The following is a 12,322-nucleotide window of genomic DNA, read 5'->3' as shown; positions in this document are numbered from 1 at the left end:
ACAGAATTAGTGGCACCTTGAGGCAAGGTACACATCCTGACAAGCCCAATAGGAGTTCTCATGGTGGTTATGTCCCTGCTTTCCAAAGCCAGCTGAAATTGATCATATCCTGAATACAAATCACCCAAAGAATAGATGGCACGTCCAACAAATGCCTCTGCAAACTCATCCACAACTGGACCTATACCAACATTCCTGATAGTAACTCTGTTCACTGGCTGCATATCCTGAATAAATCGGAGAGTACCATTCTTCTTTGGAACTGTAAACCACCTGTTTGAGTATGGTGCAGATGAAGGCTCAAGGATTCCCATCCTGATTTTCTCATTCAATAAATCAATCGGCTTTGGCAAGTGTGCTTTAGGCACTGGAATAGGTCGAAGATTCCATGGGATATGAGGAATAGTAAAAATGACCATAGGAGCAACAATATCAGGATTCACACATCCAATCTCATGTGGCAAAAAAGCAAATCCCCTTCCATGACACTCAAGCATATCCTGAAAGCATTGCTTCTCTATGGGTAACAAGAAATCAGCATTTCCAATTTTCAATTCAGCAAGTGTCTCTGCTGAAAATTTATGACCAATATGCTCCGGATTCCTCAAAATTTGCTGTTTAGCAGCCCTCTCTATTTGCTGATCACTGTCAGGTGGAAGCGGTACAGCAACCGGCTTCACCTTCTTATCCACAGTTTTGTATTTCGTGTCAACCCTGGCTTCATTATGCTCTTCTGCATTACATAAACCTTGCTGTAAATCAACAATTCTGCACTCTAATGGCTGAATATTCTCAGCCCTCTGCTCTATGGACTGCATAGAAACAGCCCCAAACTCTGAATGCTGAAATATTTCAGCAATAAACTCTGTTGGCTGAAAATTTTCAGCCCTCTGTCTCTCTGAAGCTGATCATAACCAGCTGGAAACTCTGTTTGCTGAATTTCTTCAGCACTCAACACTCTTTGCTGAGTTTCCTCAGCCTCTGACTCAATGTGTGACACAAAATCTACAATTTCATGAAACATGTACAGGGATTGAACTAATACATTACCATGACAATTCAGCATATCAGTTTTCAGCATATCTCCCATCTCTGCCATCATATCTGCACAAATCACACTGTCATACATACCATCTATGTGCTCATCATCCTCCAAAATTCCTGCATTTTTCAAAATTTTCTCCTTCCTGCATATATACTGCCTGGCAGCTCTAGACAACCTAGAAGTCTTCTGATAACTCATCGAACTGTTTGCTGAAATCCCAACATAACCGGAGAAGAAAACACTGCTGCTGCCAGGAGGCGATAACTCCAATCTCCTCTACTCTGTACCACCGTCGTCTCGCGAAATGGCGGTACCTAATGAAAACCCGAATCCCTCACAGTGGGCAAGGGTGCATCTCTGAGAGTATCCCTGTTTCTAACATGGTTCACACATACAGTCATAAACTGAACTGCTCTCATACCATCTTTACTGCGAATCCGTGCATAAGCAGATCCATCATCCATGACCTTTGTTTCCATACGCATCTCTGTAATGAATGGCTGACCAAGAATTATGGGATAAGAGCATGAATCCTGCACAAAGAAATGAAAATCCTCCTCTACATCACCAATAGAAACCCTGACACTAGGACAGGCAGCATACAAATCACCTGCAGTGTTATTCGCGGCTCTCATACGCCACCCATGCTCTACATCCATAGGCCATCTGTTACTCTCATAAACTCCACGAACTATGAGATTAATCTCTGAACCATGATCAACCAATGCAACATAAGGCACCTGTTTCTCTCCAATCTTTACCATCGTCTCTGTAGTTGCCCTAGCCCAATGGCTCCGCGAAAAGTGACTACGTGGTATCAAAACAGGCTCATCAATTTCAGCATAATGCATAGGTTGAACCCTCTTCTCTACTTGCGGCAAAACAGAAGCATTATCAACCATAACCTCATCATCATCCTCATCCAACTCTCCAATCAAAACTCCCTGTGTATCAGTGGTAGCCAATGCATGTCTTTTCCTCTTCAGGACCTCCTGAAACTGATCCTGAAACTCTCTTTTTGAGATGCCCAAAATCTCAGAAATAGTGAAAGTCACCTCACTGCCAAGTATCTTATCATTAAAGATCTTCTTCATGTCTGTAGATGTCTCAATATCGGACATCAATCTGAATCCTGGCTGCTTTCTCTCTCTAGGCTCTTGCCTCTTTTCTCTCTTTTGAGCATCCTCCATCTGTCGATCTGGCCCTGGTTTTGAAGACGGTCCTGCAGTAGGTGGAGTAACAAACTCAACCCCTCTAGTCTTCTTAACTACACTTGGATTTTCTTCATCCCTCTTACGTTTCTCCTCAACAAATACATCTGCACCATGAGACTTAGCCAAATAAGCTTAAATAGAATACCTGTCAACAGGCGAGTCCCAACCTGTCTCTGATCTGATGCTAGAGCCTGCACTAGTCAAAACAGTTTGCTGAATTTTCCCCTTGTTTGCAGTCTCCATAGCATAAGTCCATAGTGTGGACTGAGTCTCTGATCCCTTCTCAATCTGTACTCCATATGCGGAAGCATCACCTCTATCTGTCACATAAGAAGTACGCGCAGCCATGTCCTCCACTAACTTCTTCATTCCACCTTTACCAAAGTTGGTAGCAAGTGGAGCTCCAGTCTCAGTCAACCAAATCTTACCATCTTGCCCCCAATATACCAAATTCTGCCTCCTTGCATCCTGGAAAGAGTCATAATCTCTGCAATGCTGATGCTCCATACTATCACACCAAATACATCTCCGATCTCTCCTAGGTGCACTAGGAGCACTCCTAAGTGCAATAGGAGCACTAGAAGAAGTAGTAGGCACAGTTGAAGCAAACTGCTCCTTCAACTTTCCCACTAACTCCGCTTTGACTGACTCCAGTGTCAAATCTGTAATGCCTTTGATTATGTCATCAAGAGAGGTAGGCACCGATGGAGCGGATGGTTTTGGAGCAGAAGGTGTAGGCATCGGTCGTGGAACAGGAGGAATAGGTGGAGTAGAAACAGTAGGCACTGGCATAGGCCAAGAAACTAGCTGAGGAGGAGAAGAAATAACAGGGATAGAAGTAGGCATAGGAGTAGATGATGGTGTAGGTGTCATGGAACCATTCTGTAGGCGAGTCTTCCATATCCTCCTCTTGGTCAAAGTCGAGACTGCATCCTGAGCATCCTGCCAATCAGTTTTAAGACCCATAGGCTTCGTGCAATCTTCAAGAAGCTCACCCAATTCTTCTTGAAGAGCAGGATCTACAGCTTGCAAGAAAAGCTCAACTTTTTCAACATCCAATGCTCTTTGTTCAATAGCATCAAGCTGACTATACCTCTCTTCGAATTCTCGAATCAATTCCGAAGCAGCAAGACCTTTGTTTGGCATGTAGACCCACTCTCGGAATGACCGCCGAGTAGCCATACCAAAGTCCTCAAGGAAGTATTCTTCTTTCAAGGCCTTCTTAAAATCTTGTCAATGTGTATTTTGAATAAAAAGATCAGTCACTTTTGTCCTCAAAGCAGGTGTGACAAGACGAAGGAAGTACTTACTCATAAGTCTAGCAGGAACTCCAAAAAACCCCATCTTGATCTCATATGTCTTCAAATATGCTGAAACATTATGCCCGTCAAATAGCTTCTTCTCACTCTCAACTGCTTCAATAGCCTTAGTCGCGCTGTTTGTATTCTCCTGCTCCGAATAGAGTTGCCTTTGCTGAGACAACTGTTGTTGATGCAATTGTTGTTGCTGCTGCATATACATTTGTGTTTGCTGATTTTGGAGTTGCATATACATGGACATATTCTGCAAAATCTGTTTTAGATCCTCCGTTGAAGTACTTGACGCAGCAGTCATAGATGGAGCTGAAGTAGAGGCAGCTGGAATTGTAGAAGAAGCTGAAATAGAGGCTGAAGTATCTCACATCCTGAAATTTCTGTGACGCTTTCACGTCGGGTTCACCAAAGATGTCGAAGGATTCTGAAAGCAAAGTTGCGACCACAGAGGACTTTGAATAATTTCAGGATAGAAGGTCAATTTAGCATATTAAAGTCAATTTGAAATCTCTATTTTTGCATCATTTTTAGTCTCTAAATCTGTAAATAACCAGGGTACATTCATCCACAACATTAGTAATATGAGAAGCTTCTAATGCAAGTTTGTAAGTTTGCATCAATGTATTTCTGCCTTTCAAAACATCAACAGGCTAACTTCATCTTCAAAGGCAAACTGCATAATACGAAGAGAATTTTGTTGGGTAATCTCAACATCTTTACAAACAAAATTTATCATAAGGTGCAGTTCTGAATCAGTTTTTAGTAAAGTCTTGGTAATTATGCTGAATCTTTAAGTGCTGTTGCAACAACTGTCACTCAGGGTACACATAAGGACCATCCTTAAGATAGTTATGTTGTCGTTCCTGTTCAGCTTTCAACCAGAGTCGAGTTAGTCTTCCAAGATTTTTCCTGCACACAGTCTTATCTACTGTAGCACCACGGCTCGCACCCACCAGAATCATGGGCTTTTTTAAGGTATGATCTCCAAAACTCATTCAAGTGCTCTCTTTTGACTTCTGCACTAAATGACTCTACTCCTTCATGATGTGAAAAACCCCACCCAAGTATGTCAAAGGCCCAGCAGTTGATGTTTGCCCATTCCAATAATGGATAGGTATGCCTCCATTCTGTCAAACCCATGAAGTAGGACCACGGGAAGCAACTTCTCATTTATAGTCACAGGTTTGACACAGCTGGTCATAATAGGCATGTCTAAAAATTTTGTCTTCATCGAGATCCATACGTCAGTAAGCTTTCTCAGTCCCTTCACCAGCCTTGACAGGAAGCCTCTGGATTCTAGCAGCCATGGCGCATGCCTCTGAATCCTGCAGGTACTTCACCTCGGGTGGTAAGAAAGACGGAAAGATAACAGAATCCAAACTATCTATGGCATCCGTGCTGCGCACCACCACATTGTGGCAATGGACCTTCTTCTTAGCTCCCAAATGAGCGAATCTTGCAGGAAAACTTTTCCGATTACTGCAGAGCAGACCAGGACCAGGACCAAGATGTCCTCCTGTGGTTTGAAGAGACAACCAAAAAGCCAGAAAAATGCTTGACATGCTGCAGGTCATCCATTTTCTCCCCTCGACATCCCTCAGATTGCAAAGCACTCTTTTCGATTCCAATTCGTGGTGGCGATTCCTCTGAGGAGCTATTGGATACTATCTCTACTTTGTTTCCCACAGGAGATTGCTTCTATAATCCTTCATCAGAAACAGCATCGGTGTCCTCCACTGTTTGAGTCTTTTGAACCCACATATAAATGGGGAAAAAGATAAACTAAAAGTAGCTCTTCACAAGATTTTGAATGCGAATTGGATCAGAGTACTTGAATGCTTCTTCAGGCTAGAGGTATAAAACCTATCGAAGTTCCTCGTTTCTCAGCTGTAATCTATGGTGCTGTTGGTGTCGCTGACTCAGATCAGATGGGAACCGAGCCTTCCAGAGCTAGGGGAATAGCCTTCTCTTCAATTCTGGTGGACTCCTTCCACCCCAACAAAGCATAGTTAGTTTTTTTTCTCTCCACGTTCAGGTCTGCAGTCCTGATTCTGTCGCTCTCCTCCTTGTTTCGTAGGCTACGATTGATGAGGATTCACAGGCTAAGGTTAAGGACAATAGATTTAAAGGAATGCAGCAGACTACACTGCTATTCTTATGACTGTGCTGACGGAGTTGCAGAGCTCCTCCTTATTCACAGTTTGCAGAGCACTCCCCCTCCCTCTAATGCTCTGTTCCTTCCTATTCGCGTAATTCCTCTCCTTCTTTTTCTGTCCCCATACGCCTCTTTTTTCCCTCCCTCTTTAGCTCTTTTGAAAATCCCTCTTTAGCTTTCTTCATCAGTGTTTTCTTTTTCCCTTTTGTTTTCTTTTTATGAACCAGAAAAAGCCCACTTATTTAGCAACACTTTCCTCTCTTGCACAGAAAAGCAGCATCTTTTCCTCTTCACATTGCATGTCCCTTCAACTCTAGGTCTCTTGCTTTGCTTCAAGCTTGGTAAAAAGTATGAACACAAAGCATCTCAAAAAGTCCCCAAAGACTCACAAGAACATCTGCACTCCCCATTGCAAAGTACCTCCCAGTCGGATCAATGGCAAATCAATAATAACCTGCTGTGTGAGCATCAAGTGTGTGTAATGTAGAAAGAGATGGATAAACAAGATATCCACCGTTCCATTCTCAGTTGTGAGGAAGAATAGTTCACCTCTTAAGGAACTTACGCTTGTTTCTTCTGTAAAATTGAATCATGAACCAACTGAAAGAAAAATGTTCAAGCAAAGCAAAGCACAACGTCTACGTCAAAGTATGTACAAAGTAACAAATCTCATGCACAACTTTTGGGTGGTTTTCACACCTCAAATGCGCAGCAATACGACACCGCAAAGCACCGTAATCTCATTTTTACAAAGGAAAATGGTGTTTTTATGCAATTTGCTTCATAAATACTTGTTCCCATGAGATGATTATGCATTATAATGTTGTTTGCAATGTCTTTCAACTGTTTATGATAAGAAAATCAAAAAATCCATAAGTGTTGTGGATGAAATTAGTAGTGAAAAACCCATAATTATGCAAAATGTGGAGAAATTGGGTGTTTTTGAGATATCAATGGAAAAGATAATAAGATACACCAACTAAACTGGTCTTTTTGCTGCAAATGAACCTAAGGGCCACATCCCATAACTCATTTTGAATTTTTAGTCATTAAATATTGCAAAAAATACAAGAAAAATAGGGAAAACCACTAAAAATAGGAAAAAAATGGATTTTGAGTGCCGATAATTAAGGAAAAATAAGATTTGTGTTTGTGGATGTATGGGGGGGTCTGAAGTATGAGGTTTAGCCTCAGTTCAGCCCTACCTCTATGTTTTAGTGAGTTTTTATGGCTTTTTATACAATAAAAATGTGGAAAATGAACCCTAAACCTATGCATCATGCACAATCTAAAGGGGTGAGGGAGGTAGAGTGTATGAAAAGTGTTTAAATGCTGAATGAAATGATGAAAAGATTGCTGGTTTTTATGCATACCATATAGATCAATCGATAATTAAAAGATTAAGAACCTAGTAGCACGAGGGTTTCTCGGTGCTAGGTTCATGCAATGCCGCATACGAGCGATAGTCAAATCCATTGAAAGAAATGGTTTCCACATGTGCACCAATGGTGAATTTCTTAATTGTTTGAGCATGTGGACATTCACAATTTGCATGAAGCATGAAATTTAAAAGGTGTCAAACAATACCTCTTGGATGCATGGCAATTGCTTTCTAGAGATATGACCAACGTTGAGTGAGTAAGGTTGCCCAAGCTGTCGGCTAGATGTTGGGTCTCAGGGGAAAGGAAAGTGAGGAAGCATGGTATATTTCCTGGAAATACACGAATTATAAAAGAGAGGAGTTTGTATACGTATATTATATATGTTTAGCGATGCATCGAGGGGCCAATCCCCAAGGTGTAGGAGAGTCACAGTGAGGTAGCGGCATTCAGTCATTGGAGGACCTCTTATGTTTGTGCTTCGTGCTATTTGGCAATGTGTTGGGACTCCCTCTGAGGAGTGTTAATTGGGTTAGAGTTGGACTACGAGACGTGATACAAATGCAAGATGTTTAGGAAGATGATGTATGTGTCCTCCACGCTCCTAGCCGTGAGGCCGTGGGGTTGTTGAGCGCATGATAGAGGTCCGGGCTAGTGCATGAGCCAGTGCCGGCCTGTTTTAGGTCCCATCAGTGGTGCGTCTGCCGGGAGTTGCTTAGATGTGGCGGTCCTCGAATCGTGGTTGTCTAGGGACCAGTTAGTAGTTTATGCCAAAGGATACTGAGATTGATCCATTATTCATCGATAAGCATCGTCTAGCCGAAATCCAAAAGCAAGAGAGAGACGAAAGAGTTAGGCGATGTACTGAAATTCTTAGGAGATACTCCCCTAAGCGTAGCAGTGCTGAACCCTTACGAGGGAGTGGATCTAGTGGTCTTGGTGCCACAAGCAGTAAGTCAGGAGAGGGCGGAAGCTCCAATGCTCCCCTTTCTTCCATAAGCCAGTCTACATCAAGTGTGGGAGGTGCAACCCCACCGTCCCCTATTCCTAGTGCAAATCCAATTTCTGTCATGGCGCAGCCTATTGCAATTCCTGCAGGAACGACAGATTTGCCAGCTCTAGGTTACCCGCTACCCATTTTTAATGGGCTAGTTGAGGAAGATGTGGAACTCCACATCAGGGAGTTTCAAAAGCTGATGTTCAATTGTCGTATCCAAGAAGAAGGACATTTAATGATGTTCTTCAACATGACTCTCAAAGGAAGAGTTGACATATGGTATCATGGTTTAGAAGCCGGAACCATGTGGTAGTGATAAAAGCACATTTGATAAAATTCTCTCTTTGAACGATGGACAAGGGTTGGTGCATGTCATGAAAATTGGATCGCTTGCATTTCCAAAAGTTGCAAACATAAACTACTTATCCGTCTTAGGAGCTTAGTTGCATGTTGCTTTTTTGTGCACTTCAAAGGTAAAAAGCCTAAGCGCATATTGCTTAGAGTTAGAAGTTGAAATTGTTAAGTGCATCCTTGATTCGCCGTGAAAGAACAAGAGTATCTTGATGCATTTTACGGAGCTTTTTGAAGGGAGTTTGCCCCTGAAAGGGGTGGGCAATATTGGTTGCGTGTACTCAACATGACCCGCCAAGAACCACACGAGGATATTCGTGCTTATGTGAAGAAACTAAAAGAGGTTTTCCATAAGTTGGACACCTCTATTCCTATCCCCGCAGCTGCCCAATTGCAATATTTTCTGCATGGTTTGGACTTTAATATCCAGTTGCAGTTGAGTAATGTCCCTTTGGGGGATATAGATATTGCCATTACACGAGCACAAGAAGTGGAATCCCGACTATAAGTAGCCTATGCCTCTCGAGGCAATTCGAATATGGATCTAGCATTGGGAAATTATAATGCGACGGCGAATGGCAGTAGTAGCCAAGGGATAGCGATGGCTAATCCTAGTGGGAGAGGGAACATGATGCAGAATGTGCCTTTATTACCAACTCTCCCTAGCATGTTGATGCCTAGGAGCAGTCAAATGGCTCCAAATGGTGGAGGCCAGGTAGTTAATCCTAATACCATGCTTGTGGTTCAACAACCAGTGCCTAATCAAATTGTTAGGCCGATGGAATAACACGGTAATGATCAAGGCTACGAGTCGAGTGCTTCCAATGTTCTTGGCGAGGTTAAGGACATGATGAAGCATTATACCGACATGATTACGGAGCAGTATCGACAAATAGCCATTGATGTTAACTTCCTTAAAAAACAAAAAAATTTGATAGGAAGTAGATACCCAGATGAGGGTGCACCTTTGAGGTTTAGCTACAAATGGTGTGGTGGGCAGCATTATCCAAGAAATTGCCCAAATGTCAAGTGCGACATTTGAGGAAAATCCGGCCATTTAGCAGCCACTTGCTCGAGTAAGATTAGTTCCCTGCAGAGAGGTAGTCGGCAACCAGGGCCTGTTAATCATCGTGCGCAAGGAAATGATTCCCAGCAAGAGGACGGGCCTAAACAAATACTCCAACGACCACCAAAGACTACAATAGAGGAGCTGCCTAGTGGTAGTGGGGTTAGTTTGATTGAGGTTGTGCTCGTTAATGACGCTGAGACCTCTAATCGGCGAGCTATCCTTACAAAAGGTCAAAAGGGTAGAGAGGCCGACAAGAATAAGCCTGTCGATGGAAACCCTAAATAGGGTGACAAAGAAACGCAAGTTTTGAATCCTGCCATGGAAGGGGGATCTCTAAAGCCCGTGGAGAGTAAAGACAATGTTAAGAAGGATAAGGAACCACCGAGGAAGAAGGTGAAAGTTAAAAAAGAGGCAATAAAGCCGGTTCAACGACCTAAAGAGTGGATGGTTTGGCGTGAAAAGCGAGCTCTATAGAACTATCATGAATTCAATTTGGCGAGCTCTCTTTGCGAAGTCAAGCCGGATGTGAATCTTTTATAGCTTATTAAGCTTTCCCCCAGAGTAGGCAAGGAATTTAGAAAGATCCTGTGTACTGGGTATATCGTGGAACCTTTGGGTATTGCGCGAGTTGGTGATGACTGGTTTGAGCATGCTGAGAAGCATTGCCCAAGGGTTGCAGCCTATGTCGATGGGATATTAGTAGATTATGCCATTATCGACACGGGACCATCTGTTAACATTATGAGTTCTAAACTTATGGAAAGGTTGGGTCTTGCGATCCAGAAAGATACCTCCACAATTCTTAGAATGGCAGATGATAGTTTGAGACAGCCGGAAGGCTGCATTACTAAGGTCCATGTCACTGTTGCAAATGTAGAATACCTGCTGAACTTTAGGGTAATTCGTTTTGTAGGGCGTCCAAGTTACGAAGTATTACTTGGACGACCTTGGATCTTGCAAGTGGACTGCCAAGTGGATATACCCGCTGGTCGGTTGATATTCGGCAGAGGTGCTCAGCGCGTGGTGATTGATGCCTATCCTAAGTCCCCATAGAGTGAGAGAGCTCCTCTATCTTCTACAGAATTGGAGACATTAGAGGATTTATCCACCAGTGAGACATCATCGAGTGATGAGTCCAAAGAGAGATCCACCACGGAAGACGTCTATCAGATCACTTTGAACGAGCCGATAGAGGCCCAAGATCGTATAAGAGATGCAGATGTTATCGAGTTGGACCTTGGCACGCCGAATTATGCACGGCCAATTAAATTAGGTTCCATGCTCAGTTTAGTAGAAAGGGAGGACTATGTGTCCTTGATTCAAGAATTCCGCAATATCTTTGCCTGGAGTTATGATGAGCTGAGAGGCATTTCTCCCAGCCTGGCCGTTCATACAATTTCGTTGAAGGAAGGAAGCCGCCCTGTGCGTCAAAAAGTAAGGCGTATGCCTTTTGAACTCAGGGACGGGCTGTATGAAGAATTACAGAAGCTAAGGAAAGTGGGTTTGATTTTTCCTGTGCAACACATGGAATGGTGTTCACCAATTGTTATCAGGAAGAAGAAAAATAATCAAATCCGATTATGTGTAGATTTTAGAGAGCTGAATAAGCAGACAGTTAAGGATTACTATCCGTTGCCATTCATTGACCAGATTTTGGATCAATTAGCAGGTAGGGAGATATATTCATTTATGGATTGCTTTGTAGGATATAACCAGATGGCAATTGCAAAAGAGGACAAGTTGAAAACAACTTTCATTACTGTCTTTGGTACTTTTGCGTACCATGTGATGGCCTTTGGTTTATGCAATGCGCTTGGTTCGTGGCAACGAATAGCAGATAAGACATTCGGTGACATATCCCCTGAAGAGTTGAAGGTGTTTATTGATGACTTAGGGGCCGCCACCGTGAGAGAAAGGCAGTTGATCATTTTAAGAAAATGCTTTGAGCACTGCAGACAATTTTGTATCGCTCTAAACCCACGGAACTGTGTTTTTGGTATACCTTATGGGCTATTTCTCGGCCATGTTGTCAGTTCGGTAGGAATTGCGATAGATCCCGAGAAGGTGAAAGTCATAGTTGCCATGGGTCCACCACGCACTCCAAAAGAAGTTCATAGCTTTCTATCTTTGGTTGGTTATTACCGTAGATTTATAAACACCTTGGCAGAAAGAACGTTGCCGCTTACAAATCTATTGTCCTTTAGCTATTTGTTTGTATGGGGTGACCCTTGTAAGATAGCATTTGAGGATGTGAAGTAGGAGCTAGTAAAAGCACCTGTTTTGAAAGCACCTAAAAGAGGTGAGGTGTTCTATATATTTTCAGCAGCCCACCATGCATATATCAGATGTTTAGCCCAAATTTGGGAAGAAAAGTGGTATCACCTGATTGCTTTTGCTAGTCGGAAGCTGGGGGTATCAGAGATCAATTATACCTACATGGAGAAGTTGTGTCTGGCGATGGTCTTTGGGACCAAGAAAGTCATGCATTATATTCTCTATAAGAAAGTTGTGCTTTATACGAAAGCGGAGGGGCTTCGATTATTGATGAATAAGCTACAGCCGCCTGATCGTCTAGCAAAGTGGTTAATCACTTTGCAGGAGTTTGATTATGAAATGAGGAGTAAGCCACCAAGGTTTCAAGGCATCGTGGAATGTCTTGTGGACTTTGGGGAGCTGAAAGAATCTGTGGTGGCTGAAGGTAGTGACATGGAGTTGTTATTTAAAATAGATACGACGTTTATTCCCTCCTGGTATGCTGCAATAACGCATTATTTATCGACGGGAGAGGCTAGATCCGAA

Source organism: Lygodium microphyllum, chromosome 16 (assembly GCF_053477565.2).
Source record: "Lygodium microphyllum isolate KBCC chromosome 16, Lygodium_microphyllum_v1.1.10, whole genome shotgun sequence".
In the NCBI taxonomy this organism is placed as follows: Eukaryota; Viridiplantae; Streptophyta; class Polypodiopsida; order Schizaeales; family Lygodiaceae; genus Lygodium; species Lygodium microphyllum.
Note: the sequence above shows the minus strand (reverse complement) of the source record.